This window comes from Dasypus novemcinctus, chromosome 3 (genome assembly GCF_030445035.2).
Source record: "Dasypus novemcinctus isolate mDasNov1 chromosome 3, mDasNov1.1.hap2, whole genome shotgun sequence".
Taxonomy (NCBI): Eukaryota; Metazoa; Chordata; class Mammalia; order Cingulata; family Dasypodidae; genus Dasypus; species Dasypus novemcinctus.
The window spans coordinates 66972477-66991534 of NC_080675.1; the positions used below are offsets into that span (position 1 = coordinate 66972477).

General features: G+C 34.7%; 1 pseudogene; it reads right to left on the reverse strand.

Annotated features, from left to right (window-relative positions):
* Window positions 1-2340: 2340 nt before the first annotated feature.
* On the reverse strand, window positions 2341-2881 carry LOC101431513 (AP-1 complex subunit sigma-2 pseudogene; annotated as a pseudogene).
* Between the last annotated feature and the right edge of the window lie 16177 nt (window positions 2882-19058).

Below are 19058 nucleotides of genomic sequence, written 5' to 3' on the forward strand. Positions count from 1 at the left end.
AAGTCAACATTTAACTTATTACTTAGGAGGATAGTATAAAGCACATAAAGCATCGATACAATAATGAGAAACTCTTTAACAAGACCATACTGAGACTCTAAAGGGAAATTTCAGGCAATTAAATAATTAGTGCAATGGGTAGTTATGATAAGGAAACACTGTGTTTTATTTTATAATAAACCATAATAAAGGATCTCTCTTTTATGTGAAATACCTTTCCCTCTACTCACTAAAGTATCCTTCTAATTTAAATTTCTTCTATGACTCACCATTAAACAAACTTGGCCCTCACTAATCATTCTGTCTCTGATAGGTTCCATAGGTTCCATCAATATACTAGGTGTTCTTTCCATCAACCTTATTGTGTATGTGTGTGGGTGTACACACATAAAACTGTAGCTGTTTTTTAATATATAGATCTTTTGTGTTTGTATTATATTTATCTGTGATTGCCTTGTTCTTATATTTGACCATGTTTCCATTCCCTTTACAACTTTTCATTATCCTAATATAATATGCTTGATAGAGTAGTGTTTTAAAGTAAATTTCTTTTGGAATTTAGTATACACAGAAAATATGTTAGGTAGATATTTAATTACTCTTGACATTTATTTGACTCTACATATAAAAAATAACTATTAATCCTGATTTCTTGAGGATTCAGTTTTCATTTGGACTTATAGCGACATCCCAGATGAAAAAAGGGGGAAAAGTTGTTTTGGAATTTTCAGATATACAAGTTTTACTTGTGTATACAGCAAGCAATATATAGTCATTGTTGAAAGAAAGAAACTAGGAACTAAAGAGAAGTGAAAAGAGTCTCCTAAAATTCAACCACTATGGTTACAATTCATGATATTTTATTCAGGGGAATATACCATTTTTTTTTAAGGTTTTAAAAGTGTCATTTATTGATTGAAAATAAAGGTGTAGATAAGCTCTTGGTAGCATGGAATCCATTTTTTAATGAACTTGAAGTACATGAAGACTCCTTAAATCTTTCACTGTTTATCTTGGGTGTGCTTATAACAACCACCGTATTCAAATGTAGGTGAATTTTCAACATTTTACTGAAAAAAAATTTTTAAAAATTCTTCCTTACGCAGCTCTCCATAGTTTGACAAACTTTTAGAAAGAGATACATAAAAATAATGTGATAGTGTACATTAAACATTTATTACTAGCTGGTGATGTGCTAAGACAATGATCATGTAGCCTAAATATTGGTTGCAATTACAACAAAGCTTAATCCAGCCCAGCATATACAAGTGAAGATGTGCCTGAATACGTATAGTATGTATAAAAGTGATACTGAAACAATTATACATATAGCTTTTAAAAATATATATAGCACCCACTAAATGCCATTTTACCTCATTCAACTCTCATTATTCTATGAAAGTTGTCTTTTTTAAATTTCTCTAGGATTTCTGATAGCCAGGCAGTACCATAGAAGGGAAGGAAGATACCATAACATTTGCTTCCCTTCTAAATAACAACAGTGAAGCAAAAATAAATTTGGCATTAACAAGCACTCCAGAAGGAACACTGGTGCTTTAAACAATGACTTACGCAATGCTTTGTGAAAAGACCCATACATTTTCTGTTAAGATACTATTAGGAAGAAATCCTGATAAATCAACATTTCCACTTTATATGGGGCACCAAGACAATGCAACTAAGTGACTAAATGACTACAACCAAAAAGAATTAATCTCAGCAGTCAAATGTACCTTGGCCTTAAATAAAAAAAGTGCTCATTATGAAAGAGCCGATCCTATGTTCCTTGTCCCAGATTCAGAATGCCTAAGAAACAATTTTTTGTGTGTAAAACCGCATCATTCTAATTAAGTCATTTAAAATCTTTATTCCCTTTTTGTTTTAAGGTATATAGCTCCCAACAGGCATCTTTGGTATAAATTTGTTTTAGAAAGTCTCAACATAAGAGTTAAATATTCATTCATTATTTAACATGTCAGTTCTCTTTATTTTCATTTATACTGAAATATTGCACTGATCTTTGGTTTCATAAAACCAGGCTTCACATTATAATTTAAGTTTCCTTTGTCAAATATAGTGATGTAATAAATGCACATTGCCTGACTGTGTCATTTTTATGCATACACATTAGATTAAGAGAAACTAACATTCAAACTTTCATCTATCTAGAAAAGGTATCTTTCTTTCCTGCAGCATTCTAATTCATATTTAAGTCCCGCAATTTCTCACTTGATTAACCAAAGTTCCCTTAAAAAATAAATAGTACTTTTGTTTAGGTCTGAATGAAGCGGCTTAGCACACAGCAATACTGATAAACATCTTATACCATTAGCGAACATGGACATGAAGGCAGTGAACAGCTACAGTGTGTGAAATGCCACAAGAAGTCATCAACAAGGGAGGAGAGTTATGTCAGTCCAGTTTCTTCAAGAACACTACGTGGGGTTTCAGCTTCCTCCTGCAGGAGATCTGCCTGCTCAATTGCCTTGAGGACATTTTCCTTGGATGGTTCCTGAACTTTCCCTCCCTAAAGAAACTCATCCAAAATAAAATAAGCTTTCTCAAAATTAAAGATGATCTCAAGTTCACCCACACTGCCAAAATACTTGTCAAGTAATTCCACGTAACAATGAATTATTTCCAGGGTAATTAGTTCATTGTCCTGATCTGCAATAGCACAGCAAAAATACAGACTAGCATATCTTTTGTAAACACTCTTCAGATCTCGCCACTCAAGAAAGCTGCACGTTTTAGGTTTATGTGCTAAAACAGTCTGAACAAGTTCCCTGGCGATCTTTTTCTTCTCTTTGTCTGACAGTGGGACATACCATTTCTGCAGTTGAAGCCTTCCCTGACTACTAAAAAGCAACATAAACTGCATCTTGGCCTCGGGCCGCGGGCGCCTCGGAGCTCGGGGGCAGCGAAGGGGAAACCCCTGTCGCCGAGGTGAAAAGGAGCAGCCGTTTCAGCTTATACCATATTTTTAAAAATGGAGTCGTAGTATTCCTAGTTTGTAATTTGTTTATTTCACTTTTATGTCCCAAACATATCCCCACAGCAATAAATATATATTTACATAATGATTTTAAAGTTTTCTGAGCATTCCATTATATATAAGGAATTTTACTTACAACGACACTTATTGACATTTTACATTATTTTTTCACATGAACAATTTTATGATAAATTCCCTGAATCTCTGTACACTTGTCCAATTACTTCCCTTAGAATAAATTTCTAGTATTAGGATTCTAGGTCAAAAATATCTTTATTTTTAACTTTTAGTATGCCACTGTTGTAGAATTTGAGAGAAGTTCAATTACTTGAGTATAGAGAGGCCAGGACTCAGGAATGATTTTGAGAAGGAAAAATGGTTTATTGACGGCTGGGCCGGACTCGGGAACTTTCTGTTTGAATCCCGAGCCCCGAACAAGATTTTTTAGTCCCTTTTATACAGAGAGGAAAGGCCAAATGGTCCTTTTGTTTCAGTTCTCAATAGGCTTAAATTAGCATATATTTCCACATCTTAGTAAGCTTTTAGCATGGACCTCAGGCATTCGATAAGCTTTTAGCATATTTGCTTTGCATTTCCCCTGAATACTTAAAGTTTATAGACTTTGCATTGTTAAACTGTCTCCTGCTCACCAAGGGCAGGACTGCAACCTTTCATCATCCCACACCCACAAGTCACAGTTTAGGTTATCTCTGAAGAGACAAAGAGCCTGCCACCCATAGCCCACATCACCATGACAAAATCCTCCAAAATGCTTCATGTATTTTCCCTCCTATTAACAGAGTTGAAGACTGCTACTTTTCTACACCTTCACCAATACTGAGTATTAATTTTTAACAATCTGCATATGTAATAACTTGTTTTTATTTGCAGGCCTTTTATAACTAGCAAGCTTAGCATTTATGTATCTCTTAGTTGATCATTTGTATTATTATATGAAATGCCATTTCATGTTCTTTGCTAATTTTTTTTTCTGTTGAATGGTCTTCTTTGTATCACTTAATAGAGAGCTTTTTATACATTAGTGCTGTTAACCTTTCACCTGTGTCTATGTTACAATTTTTTTCAAGGCTTCTCCACTTTGCTTATTACAGTTTTTGATATATGGGGGTTTTTAAATGATGTGTATCAATCTTGTTATGGTTTCTGTTAATAAGTTCTCAGGAAAAAGAGGACATAAATATATACTTGGCAGCTCCAAGTCTCCTTGGGTCTTAGATTTAAGTTAGCGTACCTTCCCCAGACCCCTCAGGCTGTTGGAAGTCCCTTCCTTTAGGCCTCCAAGGCTCCTCTGCCTCCCCAATATAAGACTTAACAAGATACACAACCCGTGCACATTTACATTTTCTGTCTCCTTCACAGAAAGGAGAAAAGCCATTCAAGGATAAGAACAGTCTTATTTATTTCTTAGCATAAGTGGGGACTAGAATATATGATCTTCCAGTCTTCCAGTTATTATCTAGTAGGCACTCATTTAAACTTATCAGTATAATTGCACTAACCCAGTTGTATCTGTACAAGTATTCAATTATGTAAGGGCTTAGCACCATATAAATTTTCTTTGAAATATAAACCATTGTGATATTCAGATTAGTCATTTAATTGCCTAGTTAATATGTGTTACCTCTCTAAGAAGGAACCAAGCCTATTTTGTGTATTATATATTTCATTAACTATAATAGGTATATGATAAATACTTGAAAATTATGAATGAATGAATCAACAATGAAATAATATACAGGTCATAACCAAGGAGACCTATAGACAAAATATATCAGCGTTGCTCAAATTTTCTTGAAGATAAATTTCATATATGTATTTCTATCCATATTATGATAGGAAAGACTATATGATAGGAAAGATCATGAAGAATTTTCTAATTAAATTTCTGCTTTTATAATTGGGAAACTTTAAAATAACTCAAGGAGCCTATAATATTTAAATTTAAAATAACTATCAATGTCATGTTGTCAAACATCACAAAAGCATTTTATCTCAATTCAAAAAGGAATCATTTCGGGCTCTTTTTTTTTTTTAAATCAGGGACTCACTCTATGTATAACTCAGCAAAGAACAATGCTGGACAGGAGCATAACAAAAACAGATGGAAGACATTTTCAGTTGGATGACCTTTTGGTTCAAGACTTGAATAGGCCGCATCTACTTATGCTAATAACTAGTGGTACCTGTGAGCACCTGTTTAGTCTCCTAAATGCTTTTAACCTTTGCTTCTGGATTCTTGAGAATAACAGGAGCCTTGTCATGGGAAACAGGTGTGACTTGATGTTGATGTGGCTGTACAAACCATTCTAGTGTATCCTCGAGGGTGAAAAAATCACAACCTTGAAGATGAAATATGAAGATGACAAACATTCACTTAAGGCCTTTTCTCACCATGGCAAAAGAATATTTTTAAATTTCCAATGAAAAGAGAAAGTGCTATTTTCATTTTTAGAATTTTAGCATGATAGGTAACAACAAAAATCAAATTGGATCTATTCACAAACTTGAATAATATATAGAACATGTATTGTTTTATTGAACAAATTTTTCACTCAACAGAAGTATACAGTAGCTCAGATGATAGAATTAGATATTCTTGTACTTGAATCTTTGTTCTACTTCTATATTATCACAATTATTAGCTATACCACCTTTGGTAAATTCCCTAACTTCTAGGTTCTGGTGGCTATAAGATGGGATTGATAATAATACCTGCTATTAACAATTGTTTTAAGAATTAGTTGAGATACCTTATATAAATGAATACAAGACTGTACATCAAAAACACTCAATAACTATTATCAATTATGAAGATTATTAAATTTATAAAAAGCTATATTGCAACAGTTTTATAAGCAGAGATTATTGAATTAAAATAATGGACTAGATAAATCCAGGCAGATCTATATAAGAAAAAGTTTAGAATTTAAGTCACACATGAAGAAAAAATTTAAAAAGAACATGAATAACTGACCTTGATACTCTCATATTTCCAATATATTAGAGAAATGTTCAAATTTTCCTTTTAGAATCATATAGAAACTATATGTGCCTACCAATTTTAATTATAATAATTATACTTAGCAATTATTTTAAGTAAATGCTGGATAATATTGTCATATATATAACACTTTATACTTTGCAAAGAACTTCTTAAAATAACTTGATAAAAGAATTTTGACTGCCGTTGTTTACAGACAAGGTATCTCAATAAGGATGTGGTGGAGCCTCAGCTCAAAATCATTTCTTCTGACTTTCAACCCAATTTTTCAACCACACCGAGCTCTACAATGAATTTAAGGACATGCAATTACTAGCTCTGATCCATCTATAGGGTAGTACAAAAACATTTTTAAAGGGACAAAAGTAAAATCAATGATCTATTAGCTGTGAAAAGGTTGACTATTTTCCCTAAGCAAAGAGGGATTTGCTGTGCTTTATAATGGTAACACGGCCACCCTTTTCACCTCCCTGTTTTAAGTTATAATATCTGTGAACTCTGACCATACTCAGTGACTCAGCCTCTTGTTGATTAAGGGTATCTGGACAAAGTATTAACATCTTAGGTAAATCAGCCCATTTCTCCCTCCTCTATAGATTAAAGTCTATTTAAAGCAGAATGAATAGGGTATCTAGAGACCTGACTTCTAGTATAGGCTGTAATACTCTATACTAAGGCTGTGACCTTGGGCAAGTCCCTCAACATCCTAGGATTTATCTGTAAAATGAGAGAATCACCAAATAAAGCATTTCGTTGTAACTGAAAACATCCAATTACAAAAACCACACATTTCTATGCTGACCACTGGGCCTGTCATCAAGTAATTGGTCAGTAAATATCTTGTGAATTAATTAATGAATAAATGCAGGAAATAATGAAAAAAATTAATTTTAAAAATCTATTTGGAAACATTTGTGTTGAGACAGTTATTTATGTGGTATTATGGTCAGCAAGTAAAGAGTGTTAATTGTGGTTTAAGAGCATTATTACTATTATTACATGAAAAGCATTTTCAAGTGAAAGAAAAGATATTAAGATAATAGAAAATAAGAAATAGCCATGACTCACTTTTTTTTACCTGCCTACAACCATAAAATAATTTTATAAAAATGAGTTTAGAGGTGTATGAAATTAGTAAATATAAAATAAATGCTAGCAATATTTATTAAAATTTTGCTGTTTGGTATTGATTTTATTTACTTACCTGTCTAACTAGCTAACTAGAAATCACTTCACTATGGCGCAGCATTAGCTAAATGGTAATATCTTAATTCCAAAATATGGCATTTGAGACCCTTTGCTTCTAGTACTACAACTTCAAAGTCTCCCTCCAGCCATCAAAAGCCATAGTTTACACCAAATTACCAGGTCCTCCAAGTCATGTACTTTTCATTTCTCATGCTTTCATTATTTTCTTACCTTTCATCTGAAATGTATCTCCAATCTTGTCTCCCAGAGACTATTAATTACTTATTCACCAGAGCTCCCATTACCTCATGATTAATGTTTTACCCACTAGTAACTTGGACTGGAATCAAACCCTTCAATTAATGGAGCTTGAAGAGCAACAAGTAGTCACAACTCCAATAATTATGGGACTTTTTTTCTTTCCTGAATTGAGTGGCCAATTTAAATGACTTAGGGTATTAAAGGATATGTACAGTGTCTCTACAAGAGAGAGAAAAAGAAGAGAATTGTGTGGTTGAAGAATGGAGAAACTTTAGAAGGAAGAACACATGTTCCTGCCTAGGAACTTAAGTTTCTGTTGTGTAGTGTGCAGTGCAATCTCTCTTCCACACAAAATCTTTAGTAAAAGATCTATTTTCTATTACAGCCTTGGACTGAGTACCTGTTTAATGATGCAAAGAAGACTGTCAGTGAAATCCCTGACACCTGCCTATCTCCAGTGCTTGTCTGTAAATTCCTCCCGGTGGACATCGTGAGTAGCTGATGTCTACCAAAGAGCCTAAATAGGTCCTGGGGAATATAAGACAAGCTCCTGCATGACATTGACTTTTCCAAATTATGAAATATTGTCTTCCATGAACATTGTGAGCCCAAAGTGCATATGCAGCCCTATCACCTCTTTAAAGAAGTAAGATTCCAATAGTAATGATATATCTAAACTTGGTAGTAAATACGTATAAACAGAATTACCTAAGACCATATAGCTACACAAAATATTAGCATATTTACTATTTTTAAAGTGTTTTACATAAAGTTTTCTAAAAATTTAAAGTTTTACATTCTGCAATGGACTGAACTGATGACAGTACATCTCTGTGATGAAACTGAGGGCCACTGAGGCTACACTTTGGTGGATTGTACAAGGCAGGGAACCACATAACACAGTGAACCCAGGGTGAATGATGGGCTGTAGTTAACAGTACAAACATGAGAATGTTCTTTCATGAACTATAACAAATATGCAATATAATACATGGTGTTAATAACTGGATAGTTTGTTGGAATAATATACCAAATATAAGCTATGGGCTATAGATAGTAGTAATATTATGATCTTTCATCAATTGTAACAAATGTGTCACAACAATGTAAGGTGGTGGTGGTGAGGCAATGTATGGGAATCCTGTATGGTATGCATGACTGTTTTGTGAACTCAAACTTCTTAAATAAGAAAAATAAGTTTAGAGTTTTAATATTGCAATCTAAATACTGATTTTAGAGTCAGGATATAACAAAACAATCTTCATATTCAAAGAATTACCAATTACACGGCCAAATTCCAATGTTCCTTAAATACATCATATATTTTCTTTACTAGATAAATATGGTGTCTATTTCATCTGGGAATAATGAAGCTAAAGCAGAATTTAAGGGCTCAGGAATGTCAAAGATGAGAAAAAGCATGTTTAAAAAACTGTACAATACAAAGTGTAAACCGTAATAATGTAAACTACAGATTTTGGCTAGTAGCAATGCTTCAATATTGGTTCACCAATTGTAGCAAATGTACTACACTAATGTAAAATGTTACTAATATTGGAAACTATGTGTGTGGGTGTGGGTTGGGGGGGGCGTGATATGGGAATTCCTTGGACTTTCAGTGTAATTTTGGCGTAGATCTAAAACTTATCTAAAAATAATGTTTATTATTACTAAAAGCATAGTATCAGAGCACAGGTGAATGAGAGGAACAAATCTAAAAACATTGTTATATATGCATTACATACTTTGATAAATTTCTGGTGATAGTTTTCAAAATTAGACTTTTAATTTGTCATTCTTTTCAACTTATTTCAAAAATTTCCCAGAATTTAAAATTAAAAGCATTAGCTTTTTGTATACAGCTGATTGCATGTTTGCAGCTTTGTCAATACGTACGTCCTGAATAATGTGTATAACCTGGTAGATTTTTTTCTTTTGCCCTCAGTTTCTATGTCTATACCATGTGATTAGGCATGGATAATTTTAGCTATTGCTTTAGAAAGAAAATTGAGGAATGTGAATAGTGAAGTAGTATTCCACTTGGGATGGTCAAAACCCACACAACTCTTGAGCTATGTCTCACATGTGGTTTGACTGTTTACAATCCACCAGATGTCCAACTTTGCTGGTCAGTTCCACAGAACTCAATTTGATGATATTATAGTCCCTGAGCAGCAAGAAGCATTCTAGGGTCATTCATTTCTCTAGCTCTGCAAGACATTTTGCATCCTGGAAAAAACAATTTTATGAACTAGGAAGGGGGAGCATAAAGTCATATGCAGTTTTTTATGATCCCATAGCCTCTGCTTAAATACCCTAAGAATTTCTATGCCCATATCCAACTGTGATACTCTCTCTAATGTAAAGTTTTATAAGATTACATAGCTGAATGAAACTTTTCACATCTTTTAAGTTATTAGCTGCAGAACTTTCTTTTATTTTTTTCTTTTTTGTCTTAACTCAGTCAGATCCTTTTATATTATGATCCTATTAGCTGGTTTGGGACAATGAGAGCATAGCTTGGCCAGTTCAATTATCACATTTTGTCTGTCACTTCCCTCTCATGCACTTAATGTCTTCTTTGTGCAAGATGAAAGACACTTAGTGCAAATTCCCCCTGAAAACCAACACAAGTAAATTCGTAATCATAACTTAATGGCAGGCAATCTTTCATTTCTGCCTGTTTGTATCCTTTTGTCTGATTGCTCCTTTACTACCTCTCCTCTGAAGTTTCAAATAAAGAAAATGTAATGCCATATACATTACATTTTAAGTATAATTGAAATGAATAAATGAACAGAAAATGGAGATGCATTCTCAGTCATTAATTGTCTTAATGGGCTAAATATGGAAAACATGAATAATTAATATGCTAAACAAAAGTGAGAATGTGCACAATATACTTCGAAGCAAAGTAAAAAAATTCTTAAAAGAATCAGTATACAGGAGGATGCACATTGCTAAGCATTACTTAACAAATGTCCTCAGCTTCTCTATTATGATATTTTTACCACAAGAAGTAGTGATAACCAAATTGGCAGAAAGCTTTGCGTTTTGGAGAGTGAACTCTAGAAACCTTGACTAGCTGGTAGGGCTAATATTAAGATGCGAAACATTCCATTTTAGATTGTGTTTCTATATTCAAACTGTTTGTTCATTTAAATTATTATATTTTACATTTTATTTAAAGTAAAAAAGATTTTATTGTTTACATGTGCTCTTGTATGTGTGATTAAGTGGGCAAATTTTCAAAGTAGGCTTAATTGCTAACACTCTGAGAAAAAATACATAACAATAGTAAGAAGAACAACTGTACATTTATATATCCATAACTCATAAATTTCTCTACCTATCAGAGACAAGAAAATAATGTGGGAGTAAAGACATGGGATCACAGTCCTTGGGTTCAAATCCTGGCTCTATCACTTACTTGATCTGTGATCTTGAGAAAATTACCTTTTCTCTCCACCTCAGTTTCATTTGCAAAATGGGGATATTAGTAACTAGCTAGTAGAATTTTGCAAGTAATAAATGGTTTAATCTATAGAAAGTGCTTAGAACAGTGTATAGCACATGGCACATGCCAATTATCGATCAGGATAAATATAAAACATAATGAGACAGTACTATCAACAATGCCAGGTTGATGTTGGAAGATGGCATATCAAATTTTTACTGGATAATCTAGGACTCAAGAATCTATCCAGAGTCTGATAAACTCAGAAGTGATCTTAGATAATCTCATAAGGGATGAGCATTTACAGATTATAAAACATAAAATTTATATATTACTTATTCTAAAGGAACACCATATTGAACTGGTTATAGTAGACTTTATCAAGATCACAAAGATAAGCTTGTTAATGCACAGGTCAGGGGATGTTGTTTTTTTTTTTTCTGCTACCTCTGAGTCTATCTGGTCCCAACTCTAAATTTTCAGTAAATCAGAAATTAAAAGTTTATGTGAACTAAAAACCCAAATGTCCCTTAAAATTAAAAAAGGAAAGATGTCTAATTCCTATTTGCTATATCCCTTATCTCTCACTTTAGCAATACAGAAAAATGACTAGTTCAAAACTGTAAGCAGTCAACTGGCCTGACAGGGGAATGCTTATGGGACACCTCCCAATATAATGGTTCTTATTTTAAGCTCATTTATCTCCCCACTCCCCACCATTATAGCCTAAGGTTAGAGGTCAGTGCAAACATGGGAACAGGAAGATATGACTTAGTTGAAGTACTACCATGACATGAAAGGGAAGTTAAAAGCAATATTTCCTCTCATCTTTCTACTTTGTGGCCTTTGGTAGAAGAGGAATGAAGAGAAGGTGAGGAGGGTATACCATACTTGCTATCTCTTATTCCTGTTTCAAACCTGATATGTGACAGGTGCTGTGAGAAGGGGAATAAAACTACAGAAATAGAAATGGGTATACAGTAGCCTAGAAGCTATTTACTTGGATGTGGCCTGGGATAGTCAATAATTTCCTAAGAGACATCCACCATTCACCTCAGCACCACATCTGTTTTGACATGGGAGTGATACAGTTTTCACATGTACCATAGAGAACATGTAAAGATGTCAATGGTCACACAGAGTTCTGTGGTCAGGAAAAGAAGGATGCCAAAAGCAGAAATCTAATATCTAAAGAGAAGGGCAGAATTATCATCAGCAGCCAACACATTACAATAGCCAGCAGTCCAGCAGAGCAAGTCAAGAAATAGGCTATCCCTCCTACATCTGTGAGGGTTAGAGTGCACAGACAGGGGACACTCTTCCTTGTTGCTATAAGGTCTATTATTTTCCCCACCCAACACAACCTAATGCAACAGCAGGAGGAACTGAAAGAAGAAGAAAATATGAAGGTCTGACCATTTCATCAAAAAAGGCTGCATATATTTCAAGGATGATAGGATTGGAGTAGGAAGGCAGGACTTATCTCTCACAGAAGCAATGGAGAATTGGCCAAAAGCTTTCTGAGTGACCTTGCTTTGGGAGTCAGCAGACAAAGACAGTGCTACACAATCCTCTGGAAGGTGAGAGACAGAGAGATGAAGAACCAGAAACAACAAACGTGACTTACTAAATCCCTGCTGCAGCAGGGAAGGGCACCAAACCCCCACTCTTAAGATGTGCAGCCTGGATAAAATCTCTGGCTCACTGCAGTCAACTGAGAAAAGAACAAATGTCTAGCTCCCTGGGAAGAGGGAGGGTGCTTTGGATGGCAGAGAGTGGTTTCTCCTCAGTGAATTTGGCCAGCAGGGATCTTGAATCTTGCTTCTGGCCATACCAGAAACAGACAAGTAGAGGTTGAAAAAAAACACCTCTGTGGAAAGGTTTGCTAACTCTTGCCATCTGCTGGCTGGCCAGGAAACTTCAAGAAGAAAAAAACTGCTGGTAGGTCTCTCTTAGCCCTAAAACCTAGTTAGTCCCACTAGTGACACCCTGGCCTCATTTTGATAATTTAAGCTGGGTAATTTTAAGAATCAGAATAAGTTAAATGAAAAATCAAAGAAGAGCTGTAAAAAAAACAAAGCAAACAAAAAAAAAATTAGACAAGAAAAAGAAATTGACAGTCAAAGTAAATTCATCACTATATTCAGATGTCTAGACATCAGGAAAAAATTACAAGCCAAATTGGAAACAGGCAGTAATTGCCAAGCCAAAGGAACAACATTTAAGAAAACTAATCATGATAATCAAACAAATCTCTTAAATCAAATCTAATAATTGAAGGAAACTCTGACAAAAGAGATAAAGGATATTAAGAAAATAGACACTGGGTGAGCATGTGAGCATAAAGAAAAATTTGAAAGTCTGCAAAGAGAAGTAACAGAGCTTACAGGAATGAAGACATGATGGATGAGAGAAATTAAAAATTAATTAAAGGAACATAGCAGATTTGAATTGATCTAAGACAAAACTGGTAATATCAAAGATAGAACATCTGAACTTGGAAAATCAGGAGAACAGAAAGAGAAAAAAATGGAAAATATAGAACAGGGTCTCAGGGAATTGAATGGAATTGAATGAAATCCACAAACATGCATGTTATCTGTGTCCCAGAATGAAAGAGAATAGAAAAGGGGCAGAAAGAATATTTGAGGAAATAATGACTAAAAACTTCACAACACTTATGAAAGACATAAATATCAATATCCAAGAAAGACAATGCACCCCAGGCAGAATAAATCTGAATAGACCTACCTAGAGACACCTACTATTTAGTATGACAAATATTAGAGATAAAGAGAGGATTCTGAAAGCAGAAAAAAAAAAAGCAACACATCACGTACAAAGGAACCTCAATAAGATTAAGTGTTGACCTCTCATCAGAAACCATGAAGGAGAGAAGGCAGTGTATGATGTAATTAAGGTACTGAAAGAGAAAAATTGCCAGCCAAGAATTTTGCATCCAGCAAAAGTGTCCTTCAAAAGTAAGAGTGAGTTAAAAATCTTCATTGACAAACAAAAACAGAGAGTATGTTACCAAAAGACCAGAATTACAATAGATGTTAAAGGAAGTGTTTCATCCTGAAAGGGGAAAACAAGGTTGAGAGACTGGGAAAGAGTGTAGAAATGAAGATTCTTAGGAAAATTAAATTAAAGGGTAAAAAGAGACAATAGTAAGATATGACAACCAAAAGCCAAATGATAAAATGGATGAAATAAGTAATACCTTTACAGTAAAAATATTGCAAGTTAATGGCTTGAACTCCCCAATCAAAAGACATAAACTAGTAGAATGGATAAAATATATGAGCAATCTATATGCTGTTTACAAGAGAGTCACCTCAGATGTATGGATACAACTGGGTTGGAAGTGAAATGTTGGAAAAAGATATTCCATGCAAATAGCAACCAAAAAAGGACTGGTGTAGTGATACTAATATCAGTTAAAACAGATTTTAAATGCAAAACTGTTATAAGAGATGAAGAAGATCATTATACATTTTTAAAAGGAGAAATTCACCAGAAGAAATAACTATAATAAATATTTATGCACTTAACCTGGGTGCTGCAACATATATGAGGCACACCTTGGCAAAACTGAAGGGAGAAATCAGCATCTATACGTGAATATTTGGAGATGTCAATACACCACTCTTAGCAATGAATAGAATGTCTGGACAAAGGATATAAAGGAACAGAAAGCTTGAATAATACAGTAAATGAACTGGACCTAACAGACATTTAGAGAGCATTATACCCCAATGTAGCAAGATACACATTCTTTTCAAGTACCCATGGATCCTTCTACAGGATAGACCATATGCTGGGTCACAAAACAGATCTCAATAAATTTAAAAAGAAATTGTACAAAACACTTTCTCTGACCATAACAGAATGGAGCTGGAAATCAATAAATATGGAAAGGGGGAAAATTCTTAAATATTTGTAGATTAAACAACAAATTCTTAAATATCAGTGGATCAAAGAAGAAATTGCAAGAGAATTCAGTAAATATCTTCAGATGAAAGAAAATGAGAACATAGCATATCAAAATCTATGGGATATCACAATGCAATGCTGAGGTAAATTTATAGACTTCAATGATTACATTTAAAAATAAGAAAGGGTTAAAATCAAAGACCTAATTTCACATGTGGGTGAACTACAAAAAGAACAGCAAACTAATCCCAAACCAAGCCTAGGTAAAAAAATAATAACGATAAGAGAAGAAATAAATGAAATTGAGAAAAAAAAATAGAATCAATGAAATCAAAAGTTGGTTCTTTGATAAAATCAAGAAAACTGACAAACACTTAGCTAGAATGATAAAGAAAAAAGAAAGATGGAAATAAGTAAAATCAGAAATGAGAGGGGGGACATTACCACTGACCCTTTGAAATAAGAGAGAACATAAGAGGATACTATGAGCAAAAAGCTGTGAACATAGGAGGATACAGTATACCAAAAAAAAAACTAGACAATGTAGATGAGATGGAAAATTCTAGAAATACACAGACAACCTACACTGACACTAGAAGAAATAGAAGACCTCAACAAATCAATCACAAGTGCAGATTTTGAAACAGTCATCAAAAACTTCCAAAGGTGAAAAGCCCAGGACCAGATGGCTTCACAGGTGAATTCTACCAATCATTCAAAGATGATCTAATTCTGATCTTGCTCAAGCTGTCCCAAAAATTCATCAGGGAAGAACACTGCCAAACTCATTATATGAAGCCAATATCACCTAATAAAAAAAATGTATAAAGATACTACAAAAAATAAATTAGAAACCAGTATCTCTAATGAATATAGATGCAAAAATCCCCAACAAAGTATTTGCAAACCAAATAGAAAAGCATATTAAAGAAATTATACACCATGATCAAGTGGGTTTTATCCCAGGTATGGAAGGATGGTACAACACAAGAAAGTTAATTAATATAATAAAACACATTAATAAATTGAAGATATATCACATGATCCTCTTGATTGATGCAGAAAAGACTTTTGACAAAATGCAGCATCCTTTATAAAAACACTCCAGAAGAAGCCTTCTGGACATCGATCTGGAGAGAGTGCAACAAAAAGTGTGATTGCTCAAGGTAAACCCGCAGGTATCTGGCACTTGTGGCTGAAGCTGTGGGAAGGCTAAGCTCCTCCTTAAGGGCAGATAGCTGCAACATTCCCCAAACTCCACATTCCCTGAGCCCAAAATCCCCAAATGTGGGATCTCCAAACCCGTATACCCCCAAACCTGTGTTCCCCAAACCCATGTTCCCCAAAACTGTGTTCCCCAAACCCAGCATTTCCCAAATCCTGAACCCCGGTGTTCCCAAACCACACTGGTCTTGGACAAACTCCGAGAGTGAGAGGGTTCTGGTGAAGGGTGCAGAGGGGACAACGAGTGTGGGTTCAATTCTGTGGACCCCCTTTTAGAACTTTGAGGGGCATACCAGCTAACTTGAAGAAAAACTAGGAAGGGTGAGAGGCAAATCTGCTGCGGCAGCCTGATTTACCCAAACTCCCTGGGATATTGCCTGTAGAGTCAGGCAATTAGCTAGTCCTGTGTAACACACCTAAGGGAGGGGGACAGTAGAAAGTATTTGGCAGGGTTCCAAGAGGATATTTATGCTTCCTGGCAAGATGTGGGTTCTCTCTGTCAAAGAGACTGAGAGTCATTATTTTCTCTGGTGAGTTGGTTCACTAGGGTCCCATCTGAATCTTGGAGGGGAGCTCTCACATGGACTTCCTGCTGCCCTGGGAGAGAGGGAAGTGAGGAAGGGAGAAAAGGGGAAGGACAGATTCCTAATCAGTTTATTCAACTGAAAAGAGTCAATCCTACCCTGGGAAGGGGACTCTTTCGGAGGAGTCAGTTGACTCAGAAGGAGGGTTTGGCTTGTGGAGGAGTTTCAGCCTTGAATGTGCAAGGTCTCTGGTTCAGTTCCTGGCTCCTCTTAGAGTAGTGACCCACTGGGATATTAAACATCTAGCTGATATTTTGAGACAGGGAAAACAAAGACATTATCCTTGTATAAGCTTCTTTGGGTCTCTTATTTTTTCTTAAAAAATAAAAAAAAAGATTAATTTTCTTACATAATTTACCTTAGTTCACTCACTAAAACCCATCTCAAAATCTGCAGGGAGAAAGCTGCAGGTTAATTGACTGATAAAAAAACAGCAGCCTGAGAAGCTCCCTAGGGGCATAAGAGGGAAGTCTGGCTTTTCATAATGTTTGGTTGACTCCTTGCTTGAGGGCTTGTCCATTTTTTTATTTGTTTGTTTTCTTGTCTTTCCTTCCTCCTTATTCCACCACCTTTTTTCTTTTTTTCCTGTTTTCTTTTTTTCTATTAGTGGCTGATGGCTTGTTTCTTTTTTGCTGTGCTTCCTCATCCTTGATTTCCTCTTTACTGTATATACTGACTTTGGATACCAATGTTATCATTTTTCCTTCCTGTATCTTTCTATCTTCCACCTTCTGTTCTTGCTCTTACATTCCACTTCTTTGTTTAGATCCCAATTTTTCTTACTTTTTATTTCTAACACTTCTATTCTGTTTTCTATCTTTTATTAACTCTTTATGTTATTGTCCTTTCTTTTCTCTTTCCCTCACTCCTGATCATGCTGGCTGTTAATTCACACTATATTCTTATCCATATTCACTTTTCCATTTCATTGTAGGTATTCCACTTTTTTATTCTTATAACTCTACACTGCTTACCTCAAATCAGTACTCATTTTCCTAAGTCTTATGTGGTTCTTCTGCTTACATTTACTATCAATATTATTATTATACTTTTACTTTTCTTGCCACTTTTGCATTTCATGGCCCTAATCTTTTTCCTTTAAGGGAACATAGACAACAACAAGGAGGTAGAATAAGACGAACAAAGTGTCAAAGAGAAAACTTAACACACACACAAAAACAGCAATTAAATAAAAACCAAGACTAGATGGAGAAGCTAATCAACTGAACAAACCCACCCAGATAAAATGATGATTAGATGGCAACAAAAAATTACAAGCCATACCAATACTCGGGAAGACATGGTCCAATCCAATGAACAAACTAAAAACCAGGAAGAGAAGCAGAACATTGAACAACTAATCAAAGCTCTCCAAACAAATATCATGGACCAACTTAATGAAGTGAAGGAAAAAATTAGGATATTAAGAGAACACTCGGAGAGCATACAGGAGAAATTATAAACATAACACAATTAGATAATGGGCATGATGGTGATGAATGGTACAACCCAAGAAATCAAAAATAGACTCTCAGCAAACAACAGCAGATTTGAAGAGTCAGAGGAAAGAAGTAATGATGTGGAAGACTGTACATCTGAAATCAAACAGATAGGAGACTTGATAAATAAAAAGATAGAAAAAAATTCAGCAGGAGTTATGGATTTGAATGACAACACAAAGCACACAATCATTTGCATTATAGGCATCCCAGAAGTAGAAGAGAAGGGAAAGGGGACAGAAGGGATGTTAGAGGAAATAATGGCTGAAAAGTTCCCAAACCTATTGAAGGAGATGGATATACATGTCTGGGAAGTGCAATGCACCCCAAACAGTATAAATCCCAACAGGCCTACCCCAAGACAAATTTGTCAAATTATCCAATCTCAAGACAAACAGAAAATACTGAAGACAGCAAGAGAAAAGAGAACCATCACATACAAGGGAAGCTCAATAAGATTAAGTGCTGATTTCTTATCTGAAACCATGGAGGAAAGAAGGCTGTGGTATGACATAGTCAGGGTAGTAAAAGAAAAAATTTCCCAGATAAGAATACTCCATCCAGCAAAGCTAGCATGCAGAAATGATGGAGAGTTCAAAATACTCACAGATAAACAGAAATTAAGAGACTATGCCAATAAGAAAGCAGTCCTTCAAGAAAAACTAAGGGAGTTTTATAGGAGGAAAGAAAAGGCAAGAGAGAAAGAGCTGTATAAGAACAACTAAAAAGACAAAAAGAGAAATAAAAACAGCATATGATATACACAAATCCAAAGAAAATATGGCGAATGTAAGTGATTCCTTGAGAGTAATAGCATTGAATGTTAATGGATTAAACTCACCTGACAAGAAATACAGATTGGTAGAATAGATAAGGAAATATGACCCATCTA